Raw genomic sequence first — 19,085 nt, 5'->3', positions numbered from 1 at the left:
AAGTGGTTTCTTTTTATATCCTCTCTGGGTTTAGGAAATTCTTTAAGTACCGCCCTTGATTCAGTCTTTGACTAAGCCGTGAAAGATACATGAGAAGGATTGCCTACAACCCTGGGCGGTTTTATTTTAAACTGCTTAATAATCTCCTTAGAATGGAAAGGCAGGGGGTGGGGTTGGGGTGGCTCAAGAGGGAGGGGATATATGACTCACACTGTTGTACAGCATAAACCAACACAACATTGTAAAACAATTATCTTCCAATAAAAAAAAAAAACAAGAGTGGAAAGGCGGTTCAGATACAGAATTAGTGGAATGTGAATACTCAGGTAAATGAAGGTAGAAAGGAGCAGTAGGAGCCATGTTACTCATACTGTCTTTTATTTTAGGACCTCTTGTGTCTTTTATTTTTTATTGGCCTTTCCAATGAATCTGTCAATGAAGCTGCTTCGGAATCGTGAAGGCTTTTGGAGGCCCCTGCATACCAATTAAAACAGGTATCTCATTTTATTTAATTTGGGAATCCTAGCTTTCAAGTGTACTTCTTAAATGAATGATCTTATCTAACTAGAACATTCCCCATTATGGCCACTGGAATCCTAGCTTGTTTTTGGTAAGATTTTGACATTTTTGTAAATATCTACAGCTTCCAGGTCCATAGTTCTTAGCCATAAAATAAGCAGGTGTGCTGAAAGGTCACGGTGTGCTTAATGCTTTAGAATTTGAGTTAGTAATTAACTTTTAATTTTATTATTTTTAAAAAACAATTATTACTTTAAATTATTTACTTATGTATTTATTGAGCTAGCTTTTGGAGTCAAAATAATACTAAAAAGCGATGTGCCACTTAGGAGAAAATTGTATGGTGTTTTACAGTGCACTTCATTGCATGGCAATGTTCTTGAGGTTGGCTGGTGACCTAGTGTCTGTCTACCCAGTCTGTGGTGAACTTATTCTAAAATAGGAGACTTAAAGTTTGGTGAGAAGTGCTCTAATAGCTTTTAAGTGTTCAATCCATGCTCACCAATTTTTGTGGCTTTTCTGTTTCCAAGATCTTTATAAGCAATAGTCTTTCATATAAAACAAAACAAATGTGTGCCCCTTAATATACCAAGCAGTAACCAAAGAAACGTTACCGCAGACGGGCCAGCAGAAGGCCCTGTGCACACGGCCAGCCATTCCCAACGTGGAGCTGGGGTTGGGGAGAGAATTGAAATAAAAGACCTCAAAGATGGGCATTGCAAACTGATTTCAAAGGAATGGGAAACTGCAAATTAAACTGCCAACAGTTCCCAGCGTGGAATGTGGTCACAGAACCAAGGGCTAAGATTCCCAAACAAATGAGTTGAAAACTGAACCAAGACCTAGGAGTTAGTTCTGGGTGGAACTGTCTGCTAGCTTAAACTGACCTGCCCTGGACTGGAAAGTCTATTAAATCAGGAGCTTTATCCAAAGAAAGCGAAAGCAACCAAGAGGAACTTACCGATGACCTTCGGAAATGACAAAGAAGACAGAAAACTCAGTGGGTTTCTGGAGTAACATGCCTCTGTCCCCTGCTGTTCCTGAAGCCATCGGAAGTTCACTTCAGACCCCACTGCTGCCACCAAATCTGTTAAAAGACAAAATTCAACTGAGTAAGTTTTATAGGTCTTACTGACTTTGTTCAATGATCCATCCTATGTAGCATATATAAAGGTGCTGTACACAATGAAGGGCTTTTATAAGCAGAAGTGGGCATGACAAGGAGAGATCAGATTCCCTTATCTTTCTCTTAGAGGATGGAAGGGGTCTCTGAGGCAGATTCCCTCACTAGTGCTGACCAGGAAATTCCAGACTGAACAGTTTAGACTATAGTCCTGGGGGAGGTTGAGACTGCAATTAGGTTATGTATTAAGTCTTGATCTGTGACATGGCTTAACACAAGTGATTCCATTTGGGTTTGTTTTTTTTTTTCTTCACACCAACAGTGAGTGTTTTGCTCTGTCCTGCCCTTCTAAGAAGTTGCTGCTTTAGCTCCTGAGTTTTCATAGCTCTTTACATAGACCTCTCTTATGACACTGAGCATTTCCTTTGTGTATTAAAGTTACTGGTATCAGTAACAACAAACATTCTTTGTTATAAACTTAATGCATTATTTTGTTTTATATTGCTAATTCCATTTTATATTCCTAATTTATTTTATCCCCATTTTGCGGGTTAGGAAACTGAAACATGAAGAGGTTAAATAATTTATGCAAGAATATGTACATGGTGGAGTCAGGGTTCAAATGAATAAAGCCAAGAGCCCATACTTCTAACCACTACTACACAAAACAGTATTGTGGTTACTAGACTGGGAGCTTCTGGGTGGCAAAATCTTTCTATGCTCCATCTTTGCACCTCCCAAAGTACCTAATGCCATTCATTGCCCTTTAAAGATGCTCAGTAAAAAGAAGCACACATTTGGTCAAATATCACTTTCCTCTCATCAGAAGGTGGATGAATTAGTGACTGGTACATGATGTTTAATGCAAATACTGAAATCTCATTTCCCCACTGCTCCTCTTCCCTGTTTCTCCTTCTCCTTTTCTTCCCCCAGACTGTTGAGAAGGAATATTGTTGGGAAGGGCAGAGGGGCTTCTTTCCACTCTAAGGAGAGTTTAGAAAGTCCCCACTTTCCTGGGGACTAGACACCTCCTGAGTAACATGGAGGCAGCAGCCCTTTTTAGCTGGCAAATGCTCTACAGTTTGCAACCTCAGATCATTCCAGAGAATGAATCTTTTGAAATAAACACAGAGGAATGGGATCTTTTATTATCTCCAGATGGGACTGTGCAGCCTTGGAAGCTGTAGAAATAGTTCTGTTATGCCTGGATCATGCTTCTCTTATCTTCCAAAAGGAAATAAAGTTCCTTTCACTGAGGAGTGGTAAATTGTGTTATTTTAAAAAGTCAGCTTGGATTAAATTCTGTGGATTGACCCCCCCCCACTCCCACAACCAATCCATATTTTTCTGGTTTACATTTTATTTAAATTAACATCCCTCTCCTCCATTTAAAATAAAATATTAGGTTGAGTTGAAAATACACACACACAAGTAAAATTGTCATTTTTAAGTTGTTATCACAGGTTTAGATGTTATTTTGTAAAATAAGAATGAAATCTGAAAGTGGAATGTCCTTTAGAGTATACTAGGAAGGGAATAGGCTAAAGCCTATCTGTAGTATTTTTATTTCTCATTCTGTTAGTGGTAGCCAGCAGGGCAGCTTCCACATAGAAGATGCCCAATAAACATTTATTGAATGAACTGCATACTTAAAATTTGGGGTTACAAAATAGAAAATGTAATTTCAAAATTGATGATGCCACCTATTGGCAAAGATAAAATGTAAAACAACACTTACATAATAAGTTACATCATGTTTCCCAGTCATTTGTTATTTATCCCCACAGAGATTATAAGAATAATTGAGGAGCTGGAAGGAATAGCTTGCTTGGTCCATGCAGACATGAAGCCCACTTTAGTTGCTCTCCATTGTTCAGCTGCTCAGTCGTGTCTGACTCTTTACAATCCCATGGACTGCAGCACACCAGGCTTCCCTGTCCTTTACCATCTCCTGGAGCTTGCTCTCTACTGGAGTTGCTCTCTACTAGATGCCTATTAAGTGCACAATAATTTGGAAGATGTTAGCAAAGTGAAGACATAGCCCTATCTTCAAGGAGCATCTTATCTAGTTGGAAAGTGAAGATCTATCTCTAGGGAGCAGTCAACAAATACAACACCAAACAATAAATAGCCTGATATTAAAATGCATGATGGGGAAACAGTAGAAACAGTGACAGACTTTATTTTGGGGAGCTCCAAAATCTCTGCAGATGACTGTAGCCATGAAATTATAAGACGCTTACTCCTTGGAAGAAAAGTTATGACCAACCTAGACAGAATATTAAAAAGCAGAGACATTACTTTGCCAACAAAGGTCCATCTAGTCAAAGCTATGGTTTTTCCAGTGGTCATGTATGGATGTGAGAGTTGGACTATAAAGAAAGAATTGATGCTTTTGAACTGTGGTGTTAGAGAAGACTCTTGAGAGTTCCTTGGACAGCAAGGAGATCAAAACAGTCCATCCTAAAGGAAACCAGTCCTGAATATTCATTGGAAGGACTGATGCTGAAGCTGAAACTCAGCTTTGGCCACTTGATGTGAAGAACTGACTCCTTTGAAAAGACCCTGATGCTGGGAAAGACTGAAGGCAGGAGGAGAAGGGGACAACAGAGGATGAGATGGTTGGATGGCATCACCGACTCAGTGGACATGAGTTTGAGTAAACTCTGGGAGTTGGTGATGGACAGGGAAGCCTGGCATACTGCAGTCCATGGGGTCACAAAGAGTCGGAAACAACTGAGCAACTGAACTGAGAATGCATGATGTTCATTCCATGTATGTGGTTATATTTTACTTATTACATACTGGCTGTGGCAATAGTAGTAAAGAACCTGCCTTCCAATGCAGGAGATGTAACAGACATGGATTCGATCCCTGGGTCAGGAAGATCCTGGGGAGAAGGGCATGGCAACCTACTCCAGTATTCTTGTCTGGAGAATACCATGGATAGAGGAGTCTGGAGGGCTACAATCCATAAGGTTGCAAAGAGTTGGACATATCTGAAGCGACTTAGCACAGCATAGCACAAACATATTTTGGGTACTCACAGGGCAGGAATAAGTCTATTTTGCTTACTACTTACCTCAGAACTACCACATCAATTAGAAGGACATTGATAAACACTATTGAATAATTGAATAATTTAGTACTCATGGTTAGATACATGTAGCTTAGAGAATATTTTAAATCCTGACTAGCAAAACAGATCAGAAAACACATGTGAACACAGGAAGTCATATGGAGGAAGTGGGGTTTGAGTTCTGGAAACTCCCTCAAGGGATTTATAACCTAATACAGATGAAGCCATCAGTGTAGGGAGATCTCTTGTAATCTTGGATTTGCATTTAAACTGGAGATTTTTGTGGTTTGCTGTACCAACCCACGCTTTTTCCTCAGTCGATGACTGAGTTTTTGCTCAACCCTGGTGAAGTCCAAAAGCAAAAAAAAAAAAAAAAAAGGCAGACGGTGGGTACTTGCAAAACTGCAAACATACATTTTACCCCTGAAGTCTGTGGGCAGGTAATCTGGAAAGGTTTTTCCTTTCTCCCTTTCCCTACCCAGCTATGTGCTTCAGAGTATTCCTATAGCACTTGGCAATATGTATAAAGAGTCTTAAAATGGCTATATCTTTTGATCTAGTATTTTGTCTAAGAAAGTATGCTAAGGAAATAATCAGGAATGTGAGCAATGCTTTCTGGTACAAAGGGAAATCTATACTCAACATGGAAGCAGTCAAGTTTTGCTACAGATTTAAGATAATTCTCATACAATATTAAAAAATATGGCACAAAATTTGTGTATGAAGGTTATCCCTGACTAGAAAGATTACAAGTTGTTTTGATTTTACTCTAGAGTAAGAAAGTCTTTGAAATTTAGCGGATGAAATTTAGCTCATCGATTCTGGTTACTTCTGCTTTTATTGTCTTTGACTAGACTATTTTCCAATTCAGTAGAGAAAGAGGGTTAACATATAACATGCAAATGTTTCCTATCCATAGCTATATAAATGATTCCTATTAATACAATGTAAATAAATTTTGCTGGTAGATAATATGTGTGTGTTCAGTCGCTCAGTTGTGTCTGACTCTTTGTGACCCCGATGGGGTGTAGCCTCCAGGCTTCTTTGTCCATGGTATTTTCCAAGCAAGAATACTGGCGTGTGTCACCATTTTCTACTTCAGGGGATCTTCCTGACTCATGGACCAAACCCCTGTCTCATGTGTCTCCTGCATTGGCAAGCAGATTCTTCACCACTAGTGCCACCTGGGAAGCCCATATAAATCTCTGTGTCCATCAGCAGACAAATGGATAAGAAAGCTATGATACATACACACAATGGAATATTATTCAGCCATTAAAAAGAATGCATTTGTATCAGTTCTAATGAGGTGGTTGAAACTGGAGCCTGTTATATACAGTGAAGTAAGTCAGAAAGAAAAACACCAATACAGTATATTAATGTATATACATACGGAATTTAGAAAGATGGTAACGATGACCCAATATGCAAGACAGCAAAAGAGATACAGATGTAAAGAACAGACTCTTGGACTCTGTGGGAGAAGGGGAGGGTGGGATGATTTGAAAGAATAGCATTGAAACATGTATATTATCATATGTGAAATAGATCGCTAGTCCAGGTTCAATGCATGAGACAGGGTGCTCAGGCCTGGTGCGCTGGGATGACCCTGAGGGATGGGGTGGGGAGGGAGGTGGGAGGGGAGTTCAGGATGGGGAACACATGTACACCCATGGCTGATTCATGTCAATGTATGGCAAAAACCACCACAATATTGTAAAGTAATTAGCCTCCAATTAAAATAAATAAATTAATTTAAAAAATCTCTGTAAATCAAGTTCATTTGAACTATCTATAGTATCTTACTGTTTCCTCACCAATGAGTTAAATAAAATCTTTACTGTGTGTTAATTCGATATTTACATAAGTCACAATTTTACCTTTTTTGAAAGCTATCCTCTAACACTATATATTTCCTGTAGTCTAGATATTTTTGAAATTAACATGTGTTGCCAAATTTTTGGTAAACTTTAAATTTAAGTACATTATGCATGCATACAAAATTTAAACATGTATGTTTTAATTAACTATGCATGCATACATACATAAATTTATAGCTCAACTAATTCTCACAAAATCAATATACCTATGTAACCAGTCTTCAGATCAAGAGATGGAATACTATTATTAGCCCAGAAGTTGCTCTTGTGCCTCCCTCCTAGTCACTAGGCCCCACCAAAACAGACCTGACTTATAACATCAGAGATTCATTTTGTCTGTTCAACTTTTGGCTACACCATGTGGCTTGTTGGATCTTATTTCCCTGACCAGGGAACCTGGGACCCCAGAAGTGAGAGCGCTGAGTCCTAACCACTGGACTGCCAGGGAATTCCCTATTTAACTTTATGTAGATAAAAATCACATGGTGTGTACTCATTTGTGCCTGGCTTCCTTTACACATCACCATGTTCATAAGATTCATCCCTGTCATTGCATAAAGTTTTGGTTCCTTCGTTCTCACTGCTGTGTAGCTCCATTTTATGAATAGCTTACAATTTATCTATGGGCTTTCAGATTGTTTCTGGTTTGGGGCTATTAGAAATAGTGTTGTCATGACTATTTTTGTGCATATTTTTTGGTGAAAATATGAATATATTTCTGCCAATTATCACATGTATTAATTTAAAATCTGAAAAAATAAACCTAAACTACATTACAAAATCAGTTTCCCTTTTTTCTCTACAAATCATTCCATCAAGATAAAATTCTTCTGATTACTAAACTCTTTTAACATGTAAATATATTCTAGAAGAATTAATCCTCATTTATGCCTTTTTGTGAATTTCTATAATCTGATATTGAGATCAGCAGCTAGTTGAGAAGTGTCCACTGGCGCTGGAGGGTGTGAGGAAATCTGGCGTGAGGAAAAGGGAGAGGGAGATCTGGGTCTGATAGAAGGCAGTGAGTGTCGGGCCAGGGAGAAGAAGCAAGAGGTGGGAGATGGAGTGACTTTTCCACCCATTCAAGGTCTTGGCTGCTTCCCTTTGAAGAGAACCACTACAATAATTGTTAACATGATTTATTTGTTTTAAATAGTTTACAGTTGGCAACATGCTTTTATATTTATTACCTCATTTGATCTTGTTCTCACAAGATGGTTGGTATTTTCATTACTGTTCTTGTTGGCGGGTTACAGTCCATAGGGTTGTGAAGAGTTGGACATGACTGAAGCAACTTAGCACACTTGTTTTAATAATAGATACTTAGAGCTTAAAATTGGATACCATGGTTAGACTGGTAGGCTAGGGTACCATTTCTTTACCACAGAGGCCAAAGTTTATGCTGTCCAGATCAGTTTGGTATCCTCCGTTCACTCGCTGCGTGCTTCCCTGGTTGCTCAGTCGGTAAAGAATCTGCCTGCACTTCAGGAGATCCGGGTTCAATTCCTGGGTCGGGAAGATCCCCTGGAGAAGGAAATGGCAACCCACTCCAATATGCTTGCCTGGAAAAGCCTATGGACAGAGGAGCCTAGTGGGCTACAGCCGATGGGATTACAAGAGTTGGACACGACTTGGTGATTAAACCACCACCCATTCAGTCCCCATCTTGGCAGTAGGGAAGGAAGGGGGAATTAAAAAGAAGAAAGAGCAGAAAATATGTCTTCGCCATCTGTGAAGCACCTCAGCAGACCTGCTGGTCAGATGGCAGGGGAGGAGGCTGTGGTGCAGGCCTCGGATGGATGGTCAGGTGGAATGGGATTCACCTGAAAACTCCTGACAGCTACTCTCCTGTGTCCTTGGCTTCAATGCCCTGAGAAAGGGATTAAATCTGATCTGTGCCAACCCTGTCAGTGGGCTCATCTAACTTGGCCAGCCTATTTTTGTTGACAGCTTCCAGGTGTGCATTTTCTTAGAGATGGATCTAAGGCACAAAAAATGCAATTCTCATTGCCAAGGTATTAATTTAACAAGTAAACAAGTTACAAAATGCTGAAGGGGAACATAAAGACATCTCCAGCTTCCCACTGGGCTCATCAGGAACTGCTTCTCTGCCATTTCCCACACTCAACAGCCCAACAATTCTGCCGTAGATAGGGTGTGTTTTATTTTTTTTTCTTTCTTAATACATGTTTGAAATCTTATTCTTATACCTTAGGACCCAGCACTGTACACCCAAAGAGCACGTATCATTGAATTTGCAGATTAAACAGAGTATGATTCCCATTTTAAATCTATAAAACTAAAGGAGCCCAGGAGATTAACGTAAAGGAGTCAACTATTGTTCTGCATGATACAGTAAGGTATTAACCCTGAACTGCTAACCTGTAATTAGGTATCTATTCAAGCATCTATCCTCCATAGAGAACCCACGGTCTTGTGAAATCTCACTTCCCACACATGAGAACCATTAAATGCAACCTGGCCAGGCTACCAGTTTAGGGCACATTTCCACAAGGCTAGCCCTTCCAGGAGAGCAGGAAGCTCTCAGTTGCTTCTTATTCTCTGCCTTTTAAGTAACCAAAGGATTTGGTCACTCCATAGGCCTCTGAGATAAATGCTTGATTATCCTCTCAGGATTGCGAAGTTGTTCTCCGGGGACAGCCCAAACTTGATTGCTCAATGTTTGCAGGCAGAAACACAGATTAATCATCAGCATGTGAGTTCCTTTTTTACGCTACCTGAAGTTTCTTGGATGGCATTTTAACTTAAATAATAAAGTGGTAACCTATTTAATGTTCCTTCTACAAATGGCATTTTCTAAGTGTATTTCAAATTCTGAATTTTTTTTTTTTTTACTGATGAATATATATTTGAGTTTCTTAAAATTTCATGAAGCACTTTACAAAAGAAAAACAACCGAACTGCTGGTTATGAATAGCATTTGACACAGACTGGGATTGAGTGATTTTGGTAAGGTGAAAACTTATGATGCCATGGCATCTTATTACTCAAAAGTGCTCCATTTGGGGCAGCAGGAGGAAATGAGATGGGTCTAAGGAGAGTCATGAAGTCTGCTTGCCTTTGTAAAAGACAGGAGCCACTGGGGGCCCACCGGCCAGGTGAAGGTGGAGTGAGAGCCACACATTCTGTTAAAAATTTTTTTTAAATATATTTTTCTTATTACAAAAGGAACAATTCCTCATATTTCAAATAGAAAATCTGACTAAAGAGAGCAGGGAAGAGAATAAAAAATACCTTAATACCACCACTCACTGATTACTAATTTCTGCACCGTCTTTCCCTAGTTTGGGGAATTAACTTCTAAATCTAGGGAGATATGAGAATTATCCTTGAAAATACCTTTGATTACTCAGTGCCAGAATAGAATATTGTTTCCTCAGTTGATCCCTTATGAAGCTGTTGTGTTAATAAGCCATGTTATTTAAGTCTCAAAAAGCAAATAAAAACAAGAGGATCTATCAACACTAGAATAATATTCACTGTGGCCAGATACTACAAATATGAAAAGTACCTGGGACCAGAAATGTATCCAATTTACATCAAAATTATCTCTTTTCGATTAACCTCAGGTTAAGTTCAAGCTCAGTTAAAGGCAGGTCAGGCAGAAATCATCACATCACTTAAAACACCCTCTCTTGCTCACCACCACCCTCCGAAGGCGCTCCTCTCCTTCCCTTTCCCTCTTTCCTTTCTTCTTCCTCTTTTGCCTTCTTCCTTTAGCAAATTTAGGCGAATCCTCTTGAAGCTAAATGCAAAATGCTGTGATGCTACTTATTAATACATTTGTACCTATCCTGCAATAACTTTTATTTTTTTAATTAATTTTTTTAGGTAAGAAGTGCACAACACTTTGGAAGTGGGTTGATTTAGAAACACACTCTGCAGACAGAGTGTGGGCCATCTCAGCCCTTCTAAAGGTACAAAAATACATACATACTAATTTAAAAATTCAAGTAGTACAGAAAATATAAAATAAAAAGTAAAAATCTTCTCTTTCCATTCTCTTGTCTTATTCCTCAGCTTTCTTTCCACTTGAAGAGAGGTAGGCAAGACCCAGAGTTGGGCGGAGGGTGAGAGCAGGGGGCATTTCTTTTTGTACATTTACACACTGTCTTTTGTGAGTCTGTCTGGTTTAAAATCATTTTAGTGGGATGTGGAAAGCAAGAGGAGATCAAATACATGTGTTCGGTCCACCATTTTGAGTCAGAAGCCCTTTGCTGCTGCTGCTGCTGCTAAGTTGTTTTAGTCGTGTCTGACTCTGTATGGACACGTACAGAGTCTATACGTACAGAGTCTGTGTGGACGGGCTCCCCCGTCCCTGGGATTCTCCAGGCAAGAACACTGGAGTGGGTTGCCATTTCCTTCTCCAATGCATGAAAGTGAAAAGTGAAAGTGAAGGTGCTCAGTCGTGTCTGACTCTTCGAGACCCCATGGACTGCAGCCTACCAGGCCCCTCCGTCCATGGGATTTTCCAGGCAAGAGTACTGGAGTGGGGTGCCATTGCCTTCTCCAAGAAGAAGGGCTTTTAAAACCACCCTTACTTTCACACATGTATTCATTTTACAAAATTGGAATCTGTTGGTTGGTCACCTTTGTTTGTCCTTAATACACTTTAGAATCTTATCATATGAATAAATATTTATCTATGACACTACTTTAAATATAAATAGGACACTTTATATGGAGGTATTTATTTAACTAAACTCATTGTTGGCTGCTTAGGTTGCTTCTACTATTTCTGTATGGTGAACATAGCTTGGATGATCTGCCCAGGAACTCCATCTTTGCATATAGGCTTAATTACTTCCTAAGGGTAGAATTCTAAAATTGAAATTGTTCACCAAAAGATATGTGGATTTTTGAGTGTATGGGACACTTGCTGTTCTTACATTTTTAACTGTGTAGTCTAGGAATTAACAATGAATTTAGCTTGTTTTCTAGGGTGGGACACTACTTCAAACTGCTTTCATGTCAAGATCTGCCTCATCTTCCTACATGGGAGTTCCCAGCATCAGACTTATGGAGGTGGAAGCATAATCCCCTCCTATAAACTGGAGTGAGTCACTATCAGCTTTCCTTTCTCCACCCTTACTGAGTCCATACACATCCCTGCCTTTTTTTTTTTTTTTAAGAGGTGGAATCCAGCCTAAGGGATACATTGGAGTGGAATTAGAAAAAAGCATCTGTCCTAGATCATTCTTGCTTCTAGATTGGCTCCCTTAAACAGAGCCATCTTAAGATAAGCTATTATTAATATCTTAAGAGGTAACCTTAAAAATCTTAACCAATGTAACAAAGTAAAAAATCTTCACACGTCTTTGAAACTATTATCAATAAAAATGGTTATTATTTTTTGAAAAGTAATGACAGGTACTTGCGACGGACAGTTACTTTGTCAGTAAGATTAAGGTGGATACTCTGACATTTGGGTAGATTTCCTAGCTGACTTGTGTTCCTTTCGATTTGAACACTAGATGGCTTTCATGGAACTTTTTGGAACATGAAGAAAACTCAGCATGTGGTCATGCACACACAAATATACCTCACTACCTATCCACACTTCTCTTCCTGTTTGCTTCCTATTGCTATTATCATACCACCAAAGTCCAGCAATGATTTTAAAATGTGTAATGTGGTCATTATGACTGGTCAGGGCACTTTCTAGGTTAAAAAAGGAAATATAAAAATGAATTTTCAAAATCTCTCGTGGCATATATTACTTTAAACACAAAGCACTTTCACACATCTGATATGATCTCATAATTCTCCTGTTAAACAGTTTTTAAGGCCCCATGTCACAAATAACAAAATTGAGATGGATGGAATTTTAAAAATGGCTCAAGATAAAGCTTGGGGTTATCACCCATGCCAGTCCTCTCTCATTCTTTGCAGGTGTTATGCCCAGGGATTTCATCCTATTGAAACTGCTCCTGATCTAAGGACTAAGCAATGAGATCACTCTCTGCATTAGGGATTTTATGCTTTTTATTATGAAGCCCTGACATTCTGCTTTCTCTATCAGGAACCTTGGACCGTTTGATCAGGCTCCTGTACCATGACTTCATGATGAGATGGAGAAAACGGTGCCAATTTACTTTTCTCTAGGACTAAAATCATGGTCATAGAAATCTAGGAGGAAATGTACTAGTAAAACTAGCTTTCATGGTAGGTCATCTCACATTCAGCTAATTTGGGATTAATTTTCAGGAGATTCCAGATAAATAAAGGTAATTAAAACTTTGCAAAACACTGCTGTAAAGTCTTAAACGATCCCTATCAGACAGATCTGTTTTCCAGAGGCACTAATTTGCTCAAGTTGAGAACTGGCATCAAAACAGAGACATCTACCTCAAAGAGTAAAGAACAGAAAACAAACACGAGAAGTTCCACTTAAAATAGTCAGGATTACAAGTTAGAGTACCCAAGAAATGCAAAGAATGCAACATGGTTAATAATCAAGGAGTGTAGCCAGATTAGTTTCCAAAATTGTTTTTGGGGGACATGTACATATTTTCCCATAAAACCTTTCATTTAGTGATTAGGTATCAGGTTCGTCTACAAAATCTATCAAAACTATATTGAGTCTAAAACTGCATTTCAGTTTCCCAAAGATTCCATCCTTATCCGAATCCCTGTGGAAGCCTGAGTGAACACTGGGAAATCGCAACTTAAGACCCACCGAACCCTGAGAGACTGTGGGTGGAGGTGGGCCCTTCAGGGTTCAGTAGTAGAGTCAATGTATGCTACTTCTGGGAGAGGAAAAAGCCATCAAACACAACAATGGCTGTTCATATATTTTGCTCCAGATACATTTTGTTGTTCCAAGGATCACCCTGTACTTTCTTGAGCAGGATCTAATGGGGAGAAGTCTGGGTGTAGGGAGCTTGTTTCAAAACTTCCTTTGTATAGTACCTTACAACAGATTGAGACATCAGTTGTTCCACCTGAAGAAAAAAATGCCAGGGGTGGTTCCTGTAAGTGGGGAGAGAAAGGGTGATGAACCCCACTTAGGAGAACTCACTTTTTCCTCAAGCCTTTTATTTATTTTTTCTAGTTTTACTGATGTAATGACATACATCTGCACAAGTTTAAGGTGTTTAGCATGACAGTTTGACTTACATATGTTATGACATGATCACTGCAATATGTTTAGTCAGCATGCATCATCGCACATAGATACAATCAAAGGAAAAAGAAAAAAAATTTTTTTCCTTTTAATGAGAACTCTTGGGATTTACTCTTATTAACGATTGTCCTATATATCATAGAGCAATGTCAACTGTAACCATCATGTTGTATATTACATCCCAAGTACTTATTTATCTTATAACTGAAAGTTGGTTCTTTTTGACTGCTTTACTAAATTTCTCCTCCCCTAGCACAACCCACTCTGAAAACCACATATTTGATTTCTTTTGCTATGTTTTTTTTTTTTTTTTTTAAAGATTCTATATACAAGTGAGATCATACACTTGTGTCTCTCTCTCACATATATCACTCAGCACAGCGCCTTCCAGGTCCATCCATGTTATTGAAAATGGCAAGGTTTCTTCTTTTTTATGGCTGAATATATATAGTGGAGTATTACATGTCTCACAATTTCTTTATCAATTCATCCACTGATGGACCCTGACATTGTTTCCAGGCCCTCAAGCCTTTTAGAACAATGTCTCATACTTAACTGCACTTTCTTAGATTGAGTAACAAAACTACAAATCTTTCAAAGTATTCTAACATTCACATTTACTCACCAAGCCTAACCTTGGATTTCTTTTCACTTGTTTGAAAGCAGATCAATTCTTGCTGTAAGTTTTGAAAAAGAACACAGTGCTCTTGCAATAATGATGACCTTCCAAGAGGCAAGGTAAGGAGAAGAGCAAAGCAACTGCCCAAGATGGACTGTGGCCATTAGGGAGGTGTGGAATCTGGAAAATCGCTATCACAGAAAATCATACTGAAAAAAGAGGTTCAGGAAAATTCAGTTTGGCGCTCCATGTTTTACAGTGTAAAAACTTGTCTAGGTTAACAGGATTAGATATGGTCTCTTGGCAATCAGCTTCATTTTCACTAACTTCTATAGATATCTCACCCCCCCACCCCCCGCACAGTATTATAGGAATTGGAAGGCTTAAAACTATATTTCCTACTTTTCATCATGAACAAAAATCAATATCAGATGCATTATCAATTACGATGTCAACAGTAAAGCAAGCTTTCACAAGAAGACATAGGAGAAAACATTTATGACCTTGGAGTCAGCAGTCTTAAACTGGATGCTCACAAAACAAATGGACCATAAAGGAAAATCTCTGATAAACTGAATTACATCAAAATTATGAACATCTTCATCAGATGACATTATTAAAGGAATGAAAAAAAACAAGCCACAGAGAGGCAAAAGGTGTTCCTGATACATATACTAAACAAACAGTGGTAAAGAATTAGCCTGCCAATGCAGGGAACACAGGTTTGATCCCTTGGTTGGGAACATGCCCCAGAGAAGGAAATGGCAATCCCTGCCAGTATTCTTGCCTGGAAAACCCCATGGACAGAGCAGTCTTGGTGGGCTACAATCCATAGGGTCACAAAAGTGTCGGACAAGACTTACCAACTCAACAATAACAACAACAAAAGACTCATATTCAGAATGGTGGCGGTCGTGGTTTCATTACTAAGTCATGTCTGACTCTTGTGACCCCATGGACTCTAGCCCTTCAGGTTATGGGATTTTCCAGGTAAGAATACTGGAGTAGGTTGCCATCTCCTTTTCCACATACTCAGAATAAAGAACCACAAGGAACAAGAAAAATCAGATAAGCTAATAGAAAATTGGGTGAAAGAGTTGGACAGGCACTTCATGAAAGAAAATATTCAAGTGGCCAACAAACATAAAAAAATGATGCTTTACTTGTTAGATATCAAGGTAAATAAAAATTAAAACCACAATATGATTTCAATATATTGCATTAGTCTTTCAACAGAATGGCTAAAATGTAAAAGATGGAAAATATAAGTTTTGATAAGGATGCGGCACATTCATTACTTTGGAAAATTGTCTGGCAATATCTACTTGAGCTAAGCGTATGCATTTCTTATAACCCAGAAACTTCATTTAAAAAAAGTATTTATTTTAATTGGAGGATAATTACTTTACAATATTGTGCTGCTGCTGCTGCTAAGTCGCTTCAGTCATGTCCGACTCTGTGCGACCCCATAGATGGCAGCCCACCAGGCTCCCCCATCCCTGGGATTCTCCAGGCAAGAACACTGGAGTGGGCTGCCATTTCCTTCTCTAATGCATGAAAGTGAAAAGTGAAAGTGAAGTCGCTCAGTCGTTCCTGACTCTTAGCAACCCCATGGACTGTTGCCCACCAGGCTCCTCCGTCCATGGGATTTTCCAGGCAAGAGTACTGGAGTGGGGTGCCAGTGCCTTCTCCAACAATATTGTGCTAGATTTTGCCATATGCCAGCACGAATTGGCCACAGATATACACGTGCCCCGCCCCCATCCTGAACCCCGCTCCCACCTCCCTCTCCACCCTGGCCCTCTAGGTTGTCCCTGGTTGTCTTTGGGTGCCCTGCTTCATGCATCGAACTTGCACTGGACTTCTATTTTACATATGGTAGTATACGTGTCAATGCTGTTCTCTCGAATCACCCCACCTTTGTCTTCTCCCACTGAGTCCAAAAGTCTTTCTTTACACCTGTGTCTCCTTTGCTGCTCCACATGTAAGATTGTTGTTACCATCTTTCTGAATTCCATAGATATGCATTAATATACAGTATTTGTCTTTCTTTTTCTGACTTATTTCAGTCTGTACAATAGGCTCCAGTTTCATCCACCTCATTAGAGCTGACTCAAACATGTTCCTTTTTATAGCTGGGTAATATTCCATTGTGTATATGTACCACAGCTTCCTTATCCGTTCATCTGCCCATGGACATCTAGGTTGCTTCCATGTCCTAGCTGTTGTAAATAGTGCTGCAATGAACATTGGGGTACCTGTGTCTCTTTCAATTCTGGTTTCCTCGGGGTGTGTGCAGAAATTCCGTTCTTTTAAATCTAGCTGAAATGCATACATGTTATTTTCATAGCAGCACTATTTGTAATAACCAAACTGGACACAATCCAAATGTCCATCTGCAGTAGGATACATAGATTTTGTTCTCTTCATCCAGTGCAATAACATACAGCAATACATGGATAAATCTCACAAAAATACTGACTGAGAAGATCCAGTCATAAAAGAGTACATAGTATATCATTCCAGTCTGTAAAAGATCAAAAATAGGCAGAATTGTTTTATGATGTTAGAAACCATCCTTCAAGGGGGACAATGACTAGAAAAGAACATAAGAGGTACTTTTAGGTGCTAGAAACTTCCATCTTCCAATCTGGGTGCTGATTACATGGGTATGTTCACTTAGGAAAGTTCATCAAGCCGACTGATTGTGATTTGTGCATTTTTCTATGTGTATGTTATACTTCAATAAACACTGACTTACAGTTAAAAAACATTATAGTTTAATATAAACTAGATTTTGCCAAGCAGACACCATGAAGTGAGATTTGGAAGGTAAAAGGAAGATGGATGCCATTTTCCCCACCTGTTAGATTCCCCTCCTAGGTGTTAATGTTCATGCAGTATTAGAAATAATTGTCAATGGCTAGACTCTTTCATGCATTGGAGAAGGAAATGGCAACCCACTCCAGTGTTCTTGCCTGGAGAATCCCAGGGACGGGGGAGCCTGGTGGGCTGCCGTCTATAGGGTCGCACAGAGTCGGACACGAATGAAGCGACTTAGCAGCAGCAGCAGCAGTAGACTTTTTCTGCCTCAGTATAGCCACCACCTCCACTGGTGAGAAGTGGCTGTGGTGCTGGCAGCAGTCTCCGTAGCTTTCTGACCTCTAGGCTGTTGCTGTGTGGTCTGGCCTGAAGTTCTAGGACAGCCTTCCTGAAAGTTTTGTGATCATATTTAATTCTTTGTATCCAATACATACAGCAGTATCTGCACAGAACCCTAGTCAATATATCAGCTAGTATTACAACTGATGGGCAATGTAGTTAGGATTGGTTTTAAGTCTTTGGAAAAAAAAATTATCATTGGCAATCTTACTACCTAGGATCATCATTCTCATGAGAAAGTTCTGCTTTAGAGCTACCTAAATCTATTCTACTGTATTGCAAAGCCATTTATTTCAGAGGATTGCTGGTTTCAGGTGTCATTCAAAAATGATTCTTAAGGCATCCTTTGTTCTCTCTTCACAAGCTACATAATGACAGTTCTTTGAAACTTTCTTTACATGCTCTGCAGCTCTTCCTGGTTGTGGATGTTTGAGTAAAGTATTCATGTAAGGACTGCCTATACTGGTAGGATTTACTGCCCTTTTCTTTTTGTTACACTCGGCTCACACTTGCTTATCTAACCAAAGCCTTACACTGCTGACTCAAGTGTAGTTTATGGTCCAAGCCCAGAATTATGTTATTATTAGCCAAAATCCCTGTGGACTGAGGCAGAATTGCAGAAGATTGAAAAACAAAACTTTTCAGCCATAAGTAAGAATTTTTACCTGGCCCTCCCAAACTCGACAATATCTAATACAACAGCTTATAACAATGAGAATCAGAAGCCTAAAGAGAAATGAGCCAACAAGCATAGAGGAATTATTGAATAGTGGAATTGTACAGTTAGAAGAAATTTAGAAATAGTCTATATAAGCCAGGAAATGAAGTTCAGAAGTCAGACCAGCATCAACAGCACCTGGGAACCTGTTAGAAATGCAGAATCTTCTGCCTCGAGGTCCATAAGGTCAGAATCAGCATTTTAACAACCCCTCCCACCCACCAAGTGATCTGTATACATGTTAAAATTTGAGGACATATAGGCAAAGGCCTTTTCATACTGTTCATGGGGTTCTGAAGGCAAGAATACTGAAGTGGTTTGCCATTCCTTTCTCCAGTGGACCACATTCTGTCAGTATGTAAAGGCAAAATGATAGGATACTGAAAGAGGAACTCTCCGGGTCGGTTAGGTGCCCAACATGCTACTGGAGATCAGTGGAGAAATAACTCCAGAAAGAATGAAGGGATGGAGCCAAAGCAAAAACAATACCCAGTTATGGATGTGACTGGTGATAGAAGCAAGGTCCGATGCTGTAAAGAGCAATATTGCATAGGAACCTGGAATGTCAGGTCCATGAAGCAAGGCAAATTGGAAGTGGTCAAATAGGAGATGGCAAGAGTGAACATCGACATTCTAGGAATCAGCGAACTAAAATGGACTGGAATGGGTGAATTTAACTCAGATGACCATTATATCTACTACTGTGGGCAGGAATCCCTTAGAAGAAATGGGAGTAGCCATTATGGTCAACAAGAGTCTGAAATGCAGTACATGGATGCAATCTCAAAAATGACAGAATGATCTCTGTTCATTTCCAAGGCAAACCATTCAATATCAT

The 19,085-nt window shown here is 39.4% G+C and overlaps 1 protein-coding gene across 3 annotated transcripts in view; it reads right to left on the bottom strand.

Annotated features, from left to right (window-relative positions):
• NFE2L2 (nuclear factor, erythroid 2-like 2) overlaps positions 1 to 19,085 on the bottom strand; it is a 176,874-nt gene that overhangs the window by 80,026 nt on the left and 77,763 nt on the right. For all 3 annotated transcript variants that reach the window (XM_010859776.1, XM_010859778.1, XM_010859777.1), the window contains one exon: positions 1,481 to 1,606. The gene's annotated coding sequence lies outside the window, so the exon portion shown is untranslated. The remainder of the gene's footprint in view (positions 1 to 1,480; positions 1,607 to 19,085) is intronic.

This window comes from Bison bison, unplaced genomic scaffold (genome assembly GCF_000754665.1).
Source record: "Bison bison bison isolate TAMUID 2011002044 unplaced genomic scaffold, Bison_UMD1.0 scf7180017864460, whole genome shotgun sequence".
Lineage (NCBI taxonomy): Eukaryota > Metazoa > Chordata > Mammalia > Artiodactyla > Bovidae > Bison > Bison bison.
Note: the sequence above shows the minus strand (reverse complement) of the source record. Positions and strands in the feature narration are given on the sequence as shown.